Here is a 20,344-nt window from a genome sequence, read left to right on the forward strand (position 1 = left end):
TTGGACCGAGGTTTCAACTTATCACCACAAGAGCTTGTTGATTTTAATCAATCTTGCTTTTGGAGCAGTGATCTGCTAAGGCTTGGCTGACCTTTGGTCATGTCTAGTGTTTTGGACCGAAGCTTTCTTTGAAAGCTTGGCTGGCTGTGAAGCCATGTCTAATTCCTGGACCGGAGTCTTAGACTAGCATTGCACTGATTCCTGGAATTCTCATTAAGAATTTTGATACCTTTTCCCACTTAATTTTCGAAAAATACAAAAAAATTTGCAAAACCATAAAATCCAAAAATATTTCTTGTTTGAGTCTAGAGTCTCATCTTAAGTTTGGTGTCAAATGCATGTTTTTGTTATATTTTTCGAATCCATGCATATATTTCTTGTTTTGATCTTTAAATTCTATTGACTTGAGTGTTCATGTGTCTCATATAGTGTCAGTAGCACACAAACTGCTAAGATTGGTGTCTTGCATGCATTGTTAATTGATTCTTGTTGCATTTTGATTAATTAAAAATCCAAAAATATTTTTAATTTGTGTCTTTTCAAGTCAATGATACAAAGAATTGAAGATTCAGAACATACTGCAGAGGAATTATACAGAAAAAGCTGAGCATTCAAAAATGCCCAGTGAAGAAGGCAGACTGGCGTTTAAACGCCAGCCAGGGTACCTGGTTGGGCGTTTAACGCCCAAAGAGGTAGCATTTTGGGCGTTAAACGCCAGAATGTATACCATTCTGGGCGTTTAACGCCAGGATGGTGCTAGGGGGAAGATTTTGTTTTCAAATCAATTTTTTTTCAAGTTTTCAAAGTTTTTCAAAACCAAATCTCTTTCAAATCATATCTTTTCAATCAAATGTTTTCAAAATCAATTTCTTTCCTTTTTCAAAGATACTTACTAACAATTAATGATTTGATTGAACATTTTTTGCCTTTTCTATTAAGAAAGGTTTTATGTTTGAATCATATCTTTTCTTGTTAGGCAAGTCATTAATTTTCAAATCATATCTTTTCAAATTGTTTTCAAATCATATCTTTTAAAATTGTTTTCAAATCATATCTTTTCAATCATATCTTTTTAAAACCATAATTTTTCAATCACATCTTTTTTTTAAATAAGTTTTCAATCAAATCTTTTTAATTTCTAATTTCAAAATCTTTTTCAAAAATCACTTGATTTCTTTTCCACTCTTATTTTCGAAAATCAATTAAGTGTTTTTCAAAATGTTTTCAAAATCTTTTACTTAAATTTTCGAAAATTACTTCCCTTCTTCTCACATCCTTCTATTCATGGACTAACACTATTCTTTAATGCAAAATTCGAACTCCATCTTCTTTGATAAGTTCGAATTTTCTACTTCTGTCTTCTACTTTTCTTTTCCTCTGACACCTCAAGGAATCTCTATACTGTGACATAGAGGATTCCATATTTTCTTGTTTTCTTCTCTTTCATATGAGCAGGAACAAAGACAAAGGCATTCTTGTTGAAGCTGACCCTGAACCTGAAAGGACCTTGAAGAGAAAGCTAAGAGAAGCCAAAGCACAACTCTCTTTAGAGGACCTGACCGAATTCTTCAAGGAAGAAGAACCCATGGCAGCCGAAAACAACAACAATGCCAACAATGCAAGGAAGGTGCTGGGTGACTTCACTGCACCTACTCCTGATTTCTATGGGAGAAGCATCTCTATTCCTGCCATTGGAGCAAACAACTTTGAGCTTAAGCCTCAATTAGTTTCTCTAATGCAACAGAATTGCAAGTTCCATGGACTTCCAATGGAAGATCCTCATCAGTTCTTAGCTGAATTCTTGCAAATCTGTGACACAGTCAAGACTAATGGGGTTAACCCTGAGGTCTACAGACTGATGCTATTCCCTTTTGCTGTAAGAGACAGAGCTAGAATATGGTTGGATTCTCAACCTAAAGAAAGCCTGGACTCTTGGGAAAAGCTAGTCAATGCCTTCTTGGCAAAGTTCTTTCCACCACAAAGATGGAGTAAGCTTAGAGTGGAAGTCCAGACCTTCAGACAGAAGGATGGAGAATCCCTCTATGAAGCTTGGGAGAGATACAAACAATTAATCAGAAGATGTCCTTCAGACATGCTTTCTGAATGGAGCATCATAGGTATTTTCTATGATGGTCTCTCTGAACTATCCAAGATGTCTTTGGATAGCTCTGCTGGAGGATCTCTTCATCTGAAGAAGACGCCTGCAGAAGCTCAAGAATTGATTGAAATGGTTGCAAATAACCAATTCATGTACACTTCTGAAAGGAATCCTGTGAACAATGGGACTAGTCAGAAGAAAGGAGTTCTTGAGATTGACACTCTGAATGCCATATTGGCTCAGAACAAGATATTGACTCAACAAGTCAATTTGATTTCTCAAAGTCTGTCTGGAATGCAAAATGCACCAAGCAGTACTAAGGAAGCTTCATCTGAGGAAGAAGCCTATGATCCTGAGAACCCTTCTATGGAAGAGGTGAATTACCTAGGAGAACCCTATGGAAACACCTACAATTCTTCATGGAGAAATCACCCCAATTTCTCATGGAAGAATCAAGAGAGACCTCAACAAGGTCTCAATAACAATAATGGTGGAAGAAACAGGTTTAGCAATAGCAAGCCTTTTCCATCATCTTCTCAGCAACAGACAGAGAGTTCTAAGCAGAATACTTCTGACTTAGCAACAATGGTCTCTGATCTAAGAAAGACCACTCAAAGTTTCATGAATGAAACAAGGTCCTCCATCAGAAATTTGGAAGGACAAGTGGGTCAGCTGAGCAAGAAAGTCACTGAACTCCCTCCTAGCACTCTCCCAAGTAATACAGAAGAAAATCCAAAAGGAGAGTGCAAAGCCATAGATATGGCCGAATATGGAGAGGAAAGAGAAGAGGAGGACGCCACTGAGGAAGACCTCAGTGAGCGTGTACCAATCTCCTCTGAGTTCCAATGGGAATCTGAGGCTCAAAATGGGACCATAGAGATTCCATTGGACTTACTTCTGCCATTCATGAGCTCTGATGAGTATTCTTCCTCTGAAGAGGATGAGTATGTCACTGAAGAGCAAGTTGCTAAATACCTTGGAGCAATCATGAAACTGAATGACAAGTTATTTGGAAATGAGACTTGGGAGGATGAACCTCCCTTGCTCACCAAAGAACTGGATGACTTGTCTAGGCAGAAACTGCCTCAAAAGAGGCAGGATCCTGGGAAGTTTTCTATACCTTGTACCATAGGCACCATGACCTTCAAGAAGGCCTTGTGTGACTTAGGGTCAAGTGTAAACCTCATGCCCCTCTCTGTAATGGAGAAATTAGGGATCCTTGAGGTGCAAGCTGCAAGAATCTCATTAGAGATGGCAGACAATTCAAGAAAACAAGCTCATGGACTTGTAGAGAATGTTTTGGTGAAGATTGAAGACCATTACATTCCTACTGACTTCATAGTCCTAGAGACTGGGAAGTGCATGGATGAATCCATCATCCTTGGCAGACCCTTCCTAGCCACAGCAAAAGCTGTGATTGATGTTGATAGAGGAGAGTTGATCATTCAAGTGAATGAAGAATCCTTGGTGTTTAAGGCCCAAGGACATCCCTCTATCATCATGGAGAGGAAGCATGAAGAGCTTCTCTCAAAACAGAGCCAAGCAGAGCCCCCACAGTCAAACTCTAAGTTTGGTGTTGGGAGGCCACAACCAAACTCTAAGTTTGGTGTTGAACCCCCACATTCAAACTCTAAGTTTGGTGTTGGGAGGTTCCAACACGGTTCTGAGCATTTCTGAGGCTCCATGAGAGTCCTCTGTCAAGCTAATGACATTAAGAAGCGCTTGTTGGGAGGCAACCCAATGTTTTATAGTTAACTATTTCCTTTTGTTATTTTATCTTTTTTGTAGGTTGATGATCATAAGAAGTCACAAAAACAATGAAAAAAGCAAAAACAGAATGAAAAACAGGAAGAAAAACAGCACACCCTGGAGGAGAAGAAGCTGGCGTTCAAACGCCAGTAATGCTAGCTGTTGGGCGTTTAACGCCCAGTCTGGCACCATTCTGGGCGTTTAACGCCAGAAAGGGGCACCAGACTGGCGTTAAACGCCAGTAAAGGGCAACAACCTGGCGTTAAACGCCAGGAATGGGCACCAGCCCGGCGTTTAACGCCAGAAATAGCTCAAAACGTGATTTTGAGCAACATTTGGTGCAGGGATGACTTTTCCTTGACACCACAGGATCTGTGGACCCCACAGGACCCCACCATCACTCTCTCTCTTCTTCCCCCACTCACCAATCACCTCAATACCTCTTCCCCAAAAACCCTTCACCTATCAAATCCCATCTTTCTCTTCACCACTCACATCCATCCTTCATAAATCCCCACCAACCTCACCCTTCAAATTCAAACCACTTTAACTCCCAAACCCACCCTCCATGGCCGAACCATTACACCCCTCTCTCCTATATGTACCCTTCTTCAACCCTTCATTTTCACACAACCTAAACACCCTTTCTTTCCCTTATTGGCCGAACACACAAACCTTCCCCCTCTTCCTCATTTCTTCTTCTTCTACTCTATTCTTTCTTCTTTTGCTCGAGGACGAGCAAACATTTTAAGTTTGGTGTGGTAAAAGTGTTGCTTTTTCATAACCGTTTATGGCATCCAAGGCCGGAGAAACCTCTAGAAAGAGGAAAGGGAAGGCAAAGGCTTCCACCTCCGAGTCATGGGAGATGGATAGATTCCTCTCAAGGGTGCATCAAGACCACTTCTATGAAGTTATGGCCTTGAAGAAGGTGATCCCCGAGGTCCCCTTTTCACTCAAAAAGGGTGAATATCCGGAGATCCGCCATGAGATCCGAAGAAGAGGTTGGGAAGTACTCACCAACCCCATTCAACAAGTCGGAATCTTGATGGTTCAAGAGTTCTATGCCAATGCATGGATCACCAAGAACCATGACCAAAGTGTGAACCCGAATCCAAAGAATTATCTCACTATGGTTCGGGGGAAATACTTGGATTTTAGTCCGGAGAGTGTGAGGGTGGCGCTCAACTTGCCTATGATGCAAGGAGATGAGCATCCTTACACTAGAAGGGTCAACTTTGATCAAAGGTTGGACCAAGTCCTCACAACCATATGTGAAGAGGGCGCACAATGGAAGCAAGATTCAAGAGGAAAGCCGGTTCAATTGAGAAGGCATGACCTCAAGCCGTGGCTAGAGGATGGTTAGAGTTCATACAACGCTCAATCATTCCCACTAGCAACCGGTCCGAAGTTACCATAGACCGGGCCATCATGATTCATAGCATCATGATTGGAGAAGAAATAGAGGTTCATGAGGTTATAGCCCAAGAACTCTATAAGGTGGCGGACAAGACCTCCACCTTGGCAAGGTTAGCCTTTCCTCATCTCATCTGTCACCTCTGTTATTCAGTTGGAGTTGACATAGAGGGAGATACCCCCATTGATGAGGACAAGCCCATCACCAAGAAAAGGATGGAGTACACAAGAGACCCCTCTCACCATGAGATCCCTGAGATTCCTCAAGGGATGCACTTTCCTCCACAAAACTATTGGGAGCAACTAAACACCTCCGTAGGAGAATTGAGTTCCAACATGGGACAACTAAGGGTGGAGCATCAAGAACACTCCATTCTCCTCCATGAAATTAGAGAAGACCAAAGAATCATGAGGGAGGAGCAACAAAGACAAGGAAGAGACATTGAGGAGCTCAAGCACTCCATAGGATCTTCAAGAGCAAGAAAGAGCCGCCATCACTAAGGTGGACCCGTTCCTTGATTTCCTTGTTCTTTATTCTTCTGTTTTTCGATTTTTATGCCTTATGTTTATCCATGTTTGTGTCTTGTGATCATTAGTGTCTTTGTGTCTATGCCTTAAAGTTATGAATGTCCTATGAATCCATCACCTCTCTTAATAAAAACGTGCTTAATTGAAAAGGAAAGAATTGCATGAATTCTGAATTTTATAATAGTTTAATTATTTTGATGTGGTGGCAACACTTTTGTTCTCTGAATGTATGCTTGAACAGTGCATATGTCTTTTGAACTTGTGGTTCATGAATGTTGGCTCTTGAAAGAATGATGAAAAAGGAGACATGTTACTGAAGATCTGAAAAATCATTAAAAATGATTCTTGAAGCAAGAAAAAGCAGAAAAAAAAGAAGGAAGCAAACGAAAAAAAAAAAAACCGAAAAGAAAAAAAAAAGAAGAAAGAAAAAGAAAGAATAAGAGTTGTGATCCAAGGCAAATAAGAGTGTGCTTAAGAACCCTGGACACCTCTAATTGGGGACTTTAGCAAAGCTGAGTCACAATCTGAAAAGGTTCACCCAATTATGTGTCTGTGGCATGTATGTATCCGGTGGTAATACTGGAAGACAGAGTGCCTTGGGCCACAGCCAAGACTCAATAAGTAGCTGTGTTCAAGAATCATCATACTTAACTAGGAGAATCAATAACACTATCTGGATTCTAAGTTCCTAAGGAAGCCAATCATTCTGAATTACAAGGGATAGAGTGAGATGCCAAAACTATTCAGAGGCAAAAAGATAAAAGCCCCGCTCATCTAATTAATACTGATCTTCATAAATGTTTTTGGAGTTCATTGCATATTCTCTTCTTTTTATCTTATTTGATCTTCAGTTGCTTGGGGACAAGCAACAATTTAAGTTTGGTGTTGTGATGAGCGGATAATTTGTATGCTTTTTGGCATTGTTTTTAGTAGATTTTTAGTATGATCTAGTTAGTTTTCATTATATTTTTATTAGTTTTTAGTTAAAATTCACTTTTCTGGACTTTACTATGAGTTTGTGTGTTTTTCTGTGATTTCAGGTATTTTCTGGCTGAAATTGAGGGACCTGAGCAAAAATCTGATCCAGAGACTCAAAAGGACTGCAGATGCTGTTGGATTCTGACCTCCCTGCACTCGAAGTGGATTTTCTGGAGCTACAGAAGCCCAATTGGCGCGCTCTCAACGGCGTTGGAAAGTAGACATCCTGGGCTTTCCAGCAATATATAATAGTCCATACTTTGCCCAAGATTTGATGGCCCAAACCGGCGTTCAAAGTCACCTCAAGAAATTCCAGCGTTAAACGCCGGAACTGGCACCTAATTGGGAGTTAAACGCCCAAACTGGCACTAAAGCTGGCGTTTAACTCCAAGGAGAGTCTCTACACGAAATTGCTTCATTGCTCAGCCCAAGCACACACCAAGTGGGCCCGGAAGTGGATTTTTATGTCATTTACTCATCTATGTACTAGTTTTCTATAAGTAGGACCTTTTACTATTGTATTAGAGAGAGCCTTTTGATCATGTTTTTATGATTGAACCCTCTTTGGGAGGCTGGCCATTCGGCCATGCCTAGACCTTGTTCTTATGTATTTTCAACGGTGAAGTTTCTACACACCATAGATTAAGGTGTGGAGCTCTGCTGTACCTCGAGTATTAATGCAATTACTATTGTTCTTCCATTCAATTCCGCTTGTTCTTTACCAAGATATCACTTGTTCTTCAACATGATGAAGGTGATGATTGACGCCCATCACCATTCTCACCCATGAACAAGGTGATTGACAACCATTCTTGTTCTACAAGCATCTGAGGCTTAGTGAATATCTCTTGGATTTCTGATTGCATGATGCATGGTTGATCGCCTGACAACCGAGTGCTCGCCTGACAAACGAGCCAGCCATTCCGTGAGATCAGAGTCTTCGTGGTATAGGCAAGAACTGATGGCGGCATTCAAGAGAATCCGGAAGGTCTAACCTTGTCTGTGGTATTCTGAGTAGGATTCAATGACTGAATGACTGTGACGTGCTTCAAACCTGTAAACCTACTGGGCGTTAGTGACAGACGCAAAAGAGTGATTCTATTCCGGTAGGGGAGGGAACCAAACCGGTGATTGGCAGTACTGTGACAGAGTGCGTGCATTAGCTTTCACTGCGCGGATGGGAGGTAGCTGCTGACAACAGTGAAACCCTACACGAGCTTGCCATGGAAAGGAGTAAGAAGGATTGGATGAAGGCAGTAGGAAAGCAGAGAGACGGAAGGGAAGGCATCTTCATACACTTGTCTGAAGCTCTTACACCAATGATATACATAAGTATCACTATCCTTATCTTCTATGTTATTTTCGTTCATCATCATATACATTTGAGTTTGCCTGACTAAGATTTACAAGATGACCATAGCTTGCTTCAATGCTAACAATCTCCGTGGGATCGACCCTTACTCACGTAAGGTATTACTTGGACGACCCAGTGCACTTGCTGGTTAGTTGTGTGAAGTTGTAGTGATCACAATTTCGCGCACCAGTAACCTTTGATTTCGAATTTCTAGAAGTATGGATGATTGCAGCTTAAAAGATGTAGCTATGAGATTGTGTGAGAAAGCTTTTGATGGAGGAAGAAGTTTTGAGTGTGTGTTCTGAAAGAAAGAAATGTGAGGGGAGGGTTTTGGAATGTGGGGAGGTATGAAATAAGAGGGGGATGGGTGATTGAAGGGTGTGGATTGATAGTAAAAATCAATGGTGGAGAGTTGGGGTTTGGCACGGAATGAGCACAAGGATCACCACTTTTATGAAGTGATTGGTTCGGTCTCCAAGGCGATCCTTCTCCCAATGTTGCATGGCAACACTTCCCAAGGTACTCCCCTTGAAGACATGTGTGTAGTTCCCTTGGTGAAGTGGCCGAACCACCCCCCTTGGGTTATCCCATCAGTTCCCTCCAACATTCTCTTCAATTCCCTTGCAAGACAAAAGAAAAGAGAGATTAGTTTGAATTGTGGCGGAAAAATAAGAATGGGAGGTGGTGGACGAAATTATGATCATCAACAATGGCTCCAAAGACTTGGTGATCTTAAACATGAATTACACTTTGTCACAACTCCGCACAACTAACCAGCAAGTGTATTGGGTCGTCCAAGTAATACCTTACGTGAGTAAAGGTCGATCCCACAGAGATTGTTGGTATGAAGCAAGCTATGGTCATCTTGTAAATCCCAGTCAGGCGGATTTAAATGTATTAAGAGATTATTGGTTTAAATAATGATAATAAAATAAATAGAAAATAAAGATAAAGTTACTCATGTAATTCAATGGTGGGAATTTCAGTTTTTTCATCACTCCTTTCTATGGCAAGCTGTATGTAGGGCATCACCATTGTCAATGGCTACATCCCATCCTCTCAGTGAAAATGGTCCAAATGCTCTGTCACAGCATGGCTAATCATCTGTTGGTTCTCAATCAGGTTGGAATAGAATCCCGTGATTCTTTTGCGTCTGTCACTAACACCCATCCTTCAGGAGTTTGAAGCTCGTCACAGTCATTCAATCTCGGAATCCTACTCGGAATACCACATACAAGGTTAGACTTTCCGGATTCCCATGAATGCCACTATCAATTCTAGCTTATACCACGAAGATTCTGATCAAGGAATCCAAGAGATATGCGCCCGGTCTAAGGTAGAACGGAAGTGGTTATCAGTCACGCGCGTTCATAGGTGAGAATGATGATGAGTGTCACGGATCATCACATTCATCAAGTTGAAGTGCAACGAATATCTTAGAACAGGAATAAATCAAATTGGATAGAAAATAGTAGTAATTGCATTAAAACTTGAGGTACAGCACAACTCCACACCCTTAATTTATGGTGTGTAGAAACTCCACCGTTGAAAATACATAAGTGAAAGGTCCAGGCATGGCCGAATGGCCAGCCCCCAAAACGTGATCAATAGTCCCCTAGGATGGATAATAAAATAAAACTGAGACTAAAGATGTCTAATACAATAGTAAAATGTTCTATTTATACTAAACTAGCTACTAGGGTTTAAAGAAGTAAGTGATTGATGCATTAATCCACTTCCGGGGCCCACTTGGTGTGTGCTTGGGCTGAGCTTGATCTATCCACGAGCTGAGGCTTCTCTTGGAGTTGAACGCCAAGTTGTAACGTGTTTTGGGAGTTCAACTCTGGTTCGTGACGTGTTTCTGGCGTTTGACTCGAGAATGCAGCATGGAACTGGCATTGAGCGCCAGTTTACGTCATCTAATTACGAATAAAGTATGGACTGGATTTTATTTCCTTAGGCCCTTCTATCCATTGATGCTCAAAGCTTTGGATCCTTTTTACCCTTGCCTTTTGGTTTTAAGGGCTATTGGCTTTTTCTGCTTGCTTTTTCTTTTTCTTTCTATTTTTTTTCGCCATATTTTTTTTCGCAAGCTTTCTTTTTCACTGCTTTTTCTTGCTTCAAGAATCAATTTCATAATTTTTCAGATCATCAATAACATTTTTCCTTGTTCATCATTCTTTCAAGAGCCAACAATTTTAACATTCATAAACAACAAGATCAAAAGACATATGCACTGTTCAAGCATTCATTCAGAAAACAAAAGTATTGTCACCACATCAATATAATTAAACTAAATTCAAGGATAAATTCGAAATTCATGTACTTCTTGTTCTTTTGAATTAAAACATTTTTCATTTAAGAGAGGCGAAGGATTAATGGAATTTATTCATAGTTTTAAGACATAGTTGCTACATACTAATGATCATGAAGTAGAGACACAAAACATAAATAAACACAACATTAAAAACCGAAAACAGAAAGAAATAAAGAACAAGGAATGAATCCACCTTTAGTGGTGTCTTCTTCTTGAAGGACCAATGATGTTCTTAAGCTCTTCTATGTCCCTTCCTTGCCTTTGTTGCTCCTCCCTCATTGCTCTTTGATCTTCTCTTATTTCTTGGAGAATGATCGAGTGCTCATGATGTTCCACCCTTAATTGTTCAACATTGTGGCTCAAATCTTCTAAGGAAGTGTTGAGTTGTTCCCAATAGTTGTTGGGAGGAAAGTGCATCCCTTGAGGCATCTCAGGGATTTCTTGATGATGAGCTTCCTCATGCATCTCTTGAGAACTGTGGAGGGTCTCTCTTGCTTGCTCCATCCTCTTCTTGGTGATGGGCTTATCCTCTTCAATGAGGATGTCTCCTTCTATGATAACTCCAGCTGAGTAACATAGATGGCAAATAAGGTGAGGAAAAGCTAGCCTTGCCATGGGTGAGGGCTTGTCGGCTATTTTGTAGATTTCATTGGAGATGACCTCATGAACTTCTACTTCCTCTCCAATCATGATGCCATGAATCATGATGGCCCAATCCACAGTAACTTCAGATCGGTTGCTAGTGGGAATGATGGAGCGTTGAATGAACTCCAACCATCCTCTAGCTACATGCTTGAGGTCCAGTCTTCTTAGTTGGACTGGCTTGCCTTTGGAGTCTCTCTTCCATTGAGCTCCTTCCACACATATGTCCATAAGGACTTGGTCTAACCTTTGATTAAAGTTGACCCTTCTAGTGTAGGGGCGTTCATCTTCTTGCATCATGGGCAAGTGAAACGCCAACCTCACATTTTCCGGACTAAAATCTAAGTATTTCCCCCGAACCATTGTGAGATAATTCTTTGGACTCGGGTTCATACTTTGATCATGGTTCCTAGTGATCCATGCATTGGTATAGAACTCTTGAACCATTAAGATTCCGACTTGTTGCATGGGGTTGGTTAAGACTTCCCAACCTCTTCTTCGGATTTCATGTCGGATTTCCGGATACTCATTTTTCTTGAGCTTGAAAGGGACCTCAGGGATCACTTTCTTCTTTGCCACAACATCATAGAAGTGGTCTTGATGGCTCTTGGAGATGAATCTTTCCATCTCCCATGACTCAGAGGTGGAAGCTTTTGTCTTCCCTTTTCCTTTTCTAGAGGATTCTCCGGCCTTAGGTGCCATTGATGGTAATGGAAAAACAAAAAAGCTTATGCTTTTACCACACCAAACTTAAAATATTGCTCGCCCTCGAGCAAGAGAAGAAAGAAGAGAAGAAGAAGAAGAAGAGAATATGAAGGAGAAGGGGAAGTGTAGGTTCGGTCAAGGTATGGAAGAGGGGGTTGTGTGTTGTGAAAATGAAGTAGAATGGAAGGGTATATATAGGGAGAGGGGGTAGTGTGTATTCGGCCATTTAGGGTGGGAATGGGTGGGAAAATGGTTTTGAATTTTTGAAGGTAGGTGGGGTTTATGGGGAAGAGTGGATGGATGTGAGTGGTGAAGGGGGTGATTGGGAAGAGGAATTGAGGTGATTGGTGAAGAGTGTTGGGAAGTGTGACATGGGGAAGAGTAATCACAAAAACTAGGATTAGGAGGTAAGGTGGGAATATGGTAGGTGGGGATCCTGTGGGGTCCACAGATCCTGAGGTGATCCTGTGGGGTCCACAGATCCTGAGGTGTCAAGGAATTCCACTCCTGCACCAAATAGGCATGTAAATTGCCTTTGCACACTATTCTGGCGTTTAAACGCCGTGTGGTGCACATTCTGGGCGTTCAACGCCCATGTAAAGCATGTTTCTGGCGTTGAACGCCAGTTTCATGCTTGTTACTGCCGTTCAGCGCCAGCTTTTCTTCTCTAGGCACATTCCTGGCGTTCAGCGCCAGAATGTTGCTTGTTTCTGGCGTTCAGCGCCAGAATGATGCTCTGTTCTGGCGTTGAACGCCAGCCAGATGCATCTTACTGGCGTTGAATGCCAGCCTGTGCTTCCTCCAAGGTGTGATTTTTTTCTTCTGCTGTTTTTGATTCTGTTTTTAATTTTTTTGATTTTTTCGTGACTCCTCATGATCATGTACCTAATAAAACACAAAATAACAATAAAATACAATAAAATAAAAATTAGATAAATAAAATTGGGTTGCCTCCCAACAAGCGCTTCTTTAATGTCAATAGCTTGACAGTGGCTCTCATGGAGCCACAAGGTGATCAGGTCAATGTTGTATAGTCCCAACACCAAACTTAGAGTTTGGATATGGGGTCTTAACACCAAACTTAGAGTTTGGTTATGGCCTCCCAACACCAAACTTAGAGTTTGACTGTGGGGGCTCTTCCTGACTCTGAACTGAGAGAAGCTCTTCATGCTTACTCTCTTTTGTCACAAAGGGATGGCCATGTGCCTTAAACACAAGGTAGTCCCCATTCAATTGAAGGACTAATTCACCTCTGTTGACATCTATCACAGCTCCTGCTGTGGTTAGGAAAGGTCTTCCAAGGATGATGCAATCATCCTCTTCCTTCCTAGTGTCTAAGATTATGAAATCAGCAGGGATGTAAAGGCCTTCAACCTTTACTAACACGTCCTCTACTATTCCATAAGCTTGTCTCAATGACTTGTCTGCCAATTGTAATGAGAACAAGGCAGGTTGTACCTCAATGATCCCCAGCTTTTCCATTACAGAGAGTGGCATAAGATTTATCCCTGACCCCAGATCACACAGAGCTTTTTCAAAGGTCATGGTGCCTATGGTACAAGGTATTAAGAACTTGCCAGGATCTTGTTTCTTTTGAGGTAAAATTTGCTGAATCCAGGTATCCAGTTCACTAATGAGCAAGGGAGGTTCACTTTCCCAAGTCTCATTACCAAACAACTTGGCATTCAGCTTCATGATAGCTCCTAAGTATTGAGCAACTTGCTCTCCAGTTACATCTTCATCCTCTTTCGAGGAAGAATAGTCTTCAGAGCTCATGAATGGCAGAAGGAGATTTAATGGAATCTCTATGGTCTCTATATGAGCATCAGATTCCTTTGGATCCTTAATAGGAAACTCCTTCTTGCTTAAGGGACGTCCCAGGAGGTCTTCCTCACTAGGATTTTCGTCCTCCTCCTCCCTTGTGCATTCGGCCATATTGATTATATCAATGGCCTTGCACTCTCCTTTTGGATTCTCTTCTGTATTGCTTGGGAGAATACTGGGAGGAGTTTCAATGACTTTCTTACTCAGCTGGCCCACACGTTCGGCCACCCTCCTTCCCCACACCATTTGAATTTGCTCTCCTCCTCTCTCCCCTCTTTGCCTTCTTTTGCTTGAGGACAAGCAAACCTCTAAGTTTGGTGTGCTTTCTGTGATCACTAGGCCAAGATTTATCAACATCATGGCTCCTAGAGGAAAACAAACCAATTCAAGAGGTAAGAAAGAGAATAATCCAAAGGATGTTTGGAGTCAAGAGAAGTTCTTAACCAAAGAACATGCAGACCATTACCACAAAATAATGGGTCTGAGGTCAGTGATCCTGGAAGTCAAATTCAATCTGAAAGAAGATGAATATCCGGAGATCCAAGAGCAAATTCAAAACAAAGGATGGGAAGTTCTAACCAACCCTGAGACAAAGGTTGGAAGGAACATGGTTCAGAAATTCTACTCAAATCTGTGGCTGACAGATAAGCAGAGAATGACTGGAACTACTTTTCATACCTACAGAACCATGGTCAGAGGGAGAATTATTTACTTCCATCTGGACAAAATAAGAGAGGTCTTCAAATTGCCTCAACTGCAAGATGATCCTGAATCCTTTAATAGGAGGATGGTGAGAGCAGATAAAGGGTTGGATCAAGTTCTAGAGGACATATGCCTCCCTGGAACTAAATGGATAACCAATTCAAAAGGTGTCCCAAACCAACTCAAGAGGGGAGACCTCAAACCAATTGCAAGAGGTTGGCTAGACTTTATTGGGCGTTCTATATTGCCCACTAGCAACCGTTCTGAGGTTACTATCAAGAGAGCAGTGATGATTCATTGCATTATGCTTGGAAAAGAAGTGGAGGTTCATCATCTGATTGCTTGTGAGATCTACACAATTGCAAACAAGAATTCTACTGAAGCCAAACTGGCTTACCCAAGCTTGATCTCCTTGCTCTGTAAAGAGGCTGGGGTAAAAATGGGAGTAGATGAATTCATACCCATTGAACATCCAATCACTAAGAAGTCAATGGAAGGACAAATGCAAGACAACTCTATCAAAAAGAGGGCGCAGGAGTTCCTCTCTGAATTTCCTGAAATTGACTACTGGGCCAGCCTAGAAGCATCTATCACCAAGTTGCAAGAAACTATGGAGCAACTTAAGGAAGAACAGCAGAATCAGAACTGCATGCTCTGCAAATTGCTGAAGGAACAAGAGAAGCAGGGGCGTGAACTTCACGAGATGAAACGCCAAAAGCTCTCCCCTCAAGTGGAGGGAGCATCCACTTCTCAAAATCAAGGTTGTTGAGTTCTAACTCTATGATAACCTCTATCATTAGGAGCCTATTTAAATTTTTTGTTTTCTATTACTATTAGTCTTATCTTATATCTATTTTTGAGTCTTGTTCTTAATTCATGATTAATAAAATTTAAAGTCCATGTCTTAAAGCTATGAATGTCCTATGAATCCATCACCTCTCTTAAATGAAAAATACTTTAATCACAAAAGAACAAGAAGTACAGGATTTCGAATTCATCTCTGAAACTAGTTGAATTAGTTTGATGTGGTGACAATACTTTTTGTTTTCTGAATGAATGCTTGAACAGTACATATATCTTTTGAATTTCTTGTTTTAAGAATGTTAAAATTATTGGCTCTTGAAAGAATGATGGAAAGGGAGAACTGTTATTGAGGATATGAAAAATCATCAAATTGATTCTTGAAGCAAGAAAAAGCAGTGAAAAAAAAATGAAAAAAAAGAAGAAGAAGAAAAAGAAAGAAATAAAGTTGTGATCCAAGGCAAAAAGGAGTGTGCTTAAGAACCCTGGACACCTCTAATTGGGGACTCTAGCAAAGCTGAGTCACAATCTGAAAAGGTTCACCCAAGTATGTGTCTGTGGCATGTATGTATCCGGTGGTAATACTGGAAGACAGAGTGCTTTGGGCCACAGCCAAGACTCATAAAATAGCTATGTTCAAGAATCATCATACTTAACTAGGAGAATCAATAACACTATCTGAGTTCTGAGTTCCTATGGATGCCAATCATTCTGAACTTCAAAGGATAAAGCGAGATGCCAAAACTGTTCGGAAGCAAAAAGCTACTAGTCCCGCTCATCTAATTGGAGCTAAGTTTCTTTGATATTTTGGAGTCTATAGTATATTCTCTTCTTTTTATTCTATTTTGATCTTCAGTTGCTTGGGGACAAGCAACAATTTAAGTTTGGTGTTATGATGAGCGGATAATTTATACGCTTTTTGGCATTATTTTCAGTATGTTTTTAGTATATTTTAGTTAGTTTTTTTTACATTTTTATTAGTTTTTAGTTAAAATTCACTTTTCTAGACTTTACTATGAGTTTGTGTGTTTTTCTGTGATTTCAGGTATTTTCTGGCTGAAATTGAGGGACCTGAGCAAAAATCTGATTCAGAGACTGAAAAGGACTGCAGATGCTGTTGGATTCTGACCTCCCTGCACTCGAAGTGGATTTTCTGGAGTTACAGAAGCCCAATTGGCGCGCTCTCAACGGCTTTGGAAAGTAGACATTCTGGTCTTTCCAGCAATGTATAATAGTCCATACTTTCCCCGAGATTTGATGGCCCAAACCGGCATTGCAAATCAGCTTCAGAATTCCCAGCGTTTAACGCTGGAACTGGCATAAAAATTGGAGTTAAACGCCCAAACTGGCATAAAAGCTGGCGTTTAACTCCAGAAAAAGTCTCTACACATGAAAGCTTCAATGCTCAGCCCAAGCACACACTAAGTGGACCCAGAAGTGGATTCTTACGTCATTTACTCATTTCTGTATACCCTAGGTTACTAGTTCACTATTAATAGGAGCTTTTGACATTGTATCTACACCTCATGACACTTTACACGTTTCTCATTGTATCTTCTACGGCATGAGTCTCTAAACCCCATGGTTGGGGGTAAGGAGCTCTGCTGTGTCTTGATGGATTAATGCAATTACTACTGTTTTTCATTCAATCATGCTTGCTTCCATTCTAAGATATCACTTGTTCCTAAACCTGATGAATGTGATGATCCGTGACACTCATCATCATTCTTAACTATGAACGTGTGCCTAACAACCACCTCCGTTCTACCTTAGATTGAGTAGATATCTCTTGGATTCCTTAATCAGAATCTTTTTTTGTATAAGCTAGGATTGATAGCGGCATTCAAGAGAATCCGGAAGGTCTAAACCTTGTCTGTGGTATTCTGAGTAGGATTCAAGGATTGAATGACTGTGACGAGCTTCAAACTCCTGAGGGCTGGGCGTTAGTGACAGACGCAAAAGAATCACTGGATTCTATTCCAACCTGATTGAGAACCGACAGATGATTAGCCGTGCTGTGACAGAGCACGTTGAACATTTTCACTGAGAGGATGGGAGGTAGCCATTGACAACGGTGAAACCCTACATACAGCTTGCCATGGAAGGAGCCTTGCGTGCTTGAAGAAGAAGACAGTAGGAAAGTAGAGGTTCAGAAGAAAGAGCATCTCCAAAACCTCAACCTATTCTCCATTACTACAAAACAAGTACTTATTTCATGTTCTTTTTCTTTTCACAATCAATCCTGATAATTTTTGATATCCTGACTAAGAGTTACAAAGATAACCATAGCTTGCTTCAAGCCGACAATCTCCGTGGGATCGACCCTTACTCGTAAGGTATTACTTGGACGACCCAGTGCACTTGCTGGTTAGTTGTGCGGGATTGCGAAAGTGTGATTGCAATTTCGTGCACCATGTTTCAAGGTGATGTTCTTATCATCACCAAAGCTGATTGATTCTCATCAATTTAGCTCTTGAATGTAATGTCCTGCTGAAGATTGGCTAGCCATGTCTAATTTCTTTAGACTAAAGCTTTAGACTAACATTGCATGATTCCTGGAATTCTCATTAAGAATTTTGATATCCTTATTTTCTTTTAATTTTAGAAAAAAAATCCAAAAAAATTATAAAATCTTAAAATCAAAAATATTTTTATGTTTCTTGTTGAGTCTAGTGTCTCATTTTAAGTTTGGTGTCAATTGCATGTTTCTGTTCTTCCTGCATTTTTTTTCGAATTCATTCATGTGTCTTAATTGATTTTCAAGTTGTTCTTGATGATTTCCTTGTTCTAATCTTTAAATTCTCTTGTCTTGAGTGTTTTGTTATTTCTCATATGCATTCTCATTTTGTTAGTGTCAATAGTATACAAACTTCTAAGTTTGGTGTCTTGCATGCATTGTTTATTTGATTTTAGTTGCATTTTGATTATTCCTCATTATTAAAAATCCAAAAAAATTTTAATTTGTGTCTTTTCAAGTCAATAATACAGAGAATTGAAGATTCAGAACATACAGCAGAGGAATTACACAGAAAAAGCTGGGCGTTCAAAACGCCCAGTGAGGAAGCAAAACAGGTGTTTAAACGCCAACCAGGGCACCTGGCTGGGCGTTTAACCCCAAAAGGGTAGTGTTTTGGGCGTTAAACGCCAGAATGGATACCATTCTGGGCGTTTAACGCTAGGATGGCACAAGAGGGAAGATTTTGTTGTTAATTCAAATTTTTTTTCAAGTTTTCAAATTTTTTCAAAATCAAATCTTTTTCAAATCAAATCTTTTCAATCATATATTTTCAAAATCAATCTTTTTCCATTTTCCAAGAGACTTGCTAACAATTAATGATTTGATTCAACATTTTAAGTATGTTGCCTTTTCTGTTGAGAAAAGTTTAATGTCTGAATCATATTTTTCTTGTTAGCCAAGTCATTAATTTTAAAATCAATCTTTTAAATTGTTTTTCAAATCATATCTTCTCAATCACATCTTTTTAAAACCATAACTTTTCAATCATATCTTCTTAATCACATCTTTTTCAAAATAGTTTTCAATCATATCTTTTTGATTTCTAATTTCAAAATCATTTTCAAAAATCACTTGATTTCTTTTCCACTCTTAATTTTCAAAAATCAATTAGCATTTTTTCAAAATGTTTTTAAAATGTTTTTAATTTATTTTCAAAAATTTCTTCCCTCTTCTCCATCCTTCTATTTATGGACTAAACATACTCCTCAATGCACATTCGAATTCCTCTTTCCTTGATAAGTTCGAATTTTCTACTCTTCCTTCTATTTTCTTTTCCTCTGACACCTCAAGGAATCTCTATACTGTGACATAGAGGATTCCATATTTTCTTGTTCTATTCTCTTTCATATGAGCAGGAGCAAAGACAAAAGCATTCTTGTTGAGGCTGATCCTGAACGTGAAAGGACCTTGAAGCGAAAGCTAAGAAAAGCTAAGGCACAATTCTCTGTAGAGGACCTAACAGAAATCTTCAAAGAAGAGAACCCATGGCAGCCGAAAAACAACAATGCCAACATGCAAGGAAGGTGCTGGTGACTTTATTGCCTACTCCCGACTTTTATGGGAGAAGCATCTCTATCCCTGCCATTGGAGCAAACAACTTTGAGCTTAAGCCTCAATTAGTTTCTCTAATGCAATAGAATTGCAAGTTCCATGGACTTCCATTGGAAGATCCTCATCAGTTTTTAGCTGAGTTCTTGCAAATATGTGACACTGTCAAGACTAATGGGGTTAACCCTGAGGTCTACAGACTTATGCTATTCCCTTTTGCTGTAAGAGACAAAGCTAAGATATGGTTGGACTCACAACCTAAAGAAAGCCTAAACTCTTGGGAAAAGCTAGTCAATGCCTTCTTGGCAAAGTTCTTTCCACCTCAAAAATTGAGTAAGCTTAGAGTGGAAGTCCAAACCTTCAGACAGAAGGAAGGTGAATCCCTCTATGAAGCTTGGAAAAGATACAAACAATTGATCAAAAAGTGTCCTTCTGACATGCTTTCTGAATAGAGCATCATAGGTATATTCTATGATGGTCTGTCTGAACTGTCCAAGATGTCACTAGACAGCTCTGCTGGAGGATCTCTTCATCTGAAGAAGACGCCTACAGAAGCTTAAGAACTCATTGAAATGGTTGCAAATAACCAATTCATGTACACTTCTGAAAGGAATCTTGTGAACAATGGGACGAATCAGAAGAAAAGAGTTCTTGAGATTGATACTCTGAATGCCATATTGGCTCAAAACAAAATATTGACTCAGCAAGTCAATATGATTTCTCAAAGTCTGTCTGGAATACAAGCTGCACCAGGCAGCACTAAGGATGCTTCATCTGAAGAAGAAGCTTATGATCCTGAGAACCCTTCAATAGAAGAGGTGAACTACATGGGAGAACCCTATGGAAACACCTATAATCCTTCATGGAGAAATCATCTAAATCTCTCATGGAAGGATCAACAGAGACCTCAACAAGGTTTCAACAACAATAATGGTAGAAGAAACAGGTTTAGCAATGGCAAGCCTTTTCAATCATCTTCTCAGCAACAGACAGAGAATTCTAAGCAGAGCCACTCTGACTTAACAACCATGGTCTCTGATCTAATCAAAACCACTCAAAGTTTCATGACTGAAACAAGGTCCTCCGTTAGGAATTTGGAGGCACAAGTGGGACAGCTGAGCAAAAAAATTACTGAACTCCCTCCTAGCACTCTACCAAGCAATACAG

At 40.2% G+C, this 20,344-nt stretch overlaps 2 non-coding genes across 2 annotated transcripts; both read right to left on the reverse strand.

Annotated features, from left to right (window-relative positions):
- Positions 1–1,990: 1,990 nt before the first annotated feature.
- LOC130952263 (small nucleolar RNA R71) lies at positions 1,991–2,098 on the reverse strand. The gene has a single exon (XR_009074444.1). It is a non-coding gene; the product is annotated as a small nucleolar RNA R71 (small nucleolar RNA).
- Positions 2,099–19,512: 17,414 nt separating this feature from the next.
- LOC130953339 (small nucleolar RNA R71) lies at positions 19,513–19,620 on the reverse strand. The gene has a single exon (XR_009075510.1). It is a non-coding gene; the product is annotated as a small nucleolar RNA R71 (small nucleolar RNA).
- Between the last annotated feature and the right edge of the window lie 724 nt (positions 19,621–20,344).

Source organism: Arachis stenosperma, chromosome 9 (genome assembly GCF_014773155.1).
Source record: "Arachis stenosperma cultivar V10309 chromosome 9, arast.V10309.gnm1.PFL2, whole genome shotgun sequence".
In the NCBI taxonomy this organism is placed as follows: Eukaryota; Viridiplantae; Streptophyta; class Magnoliopsida; order Fabales; family Fabaceae; genus Arachis; species Arachis stenosperma.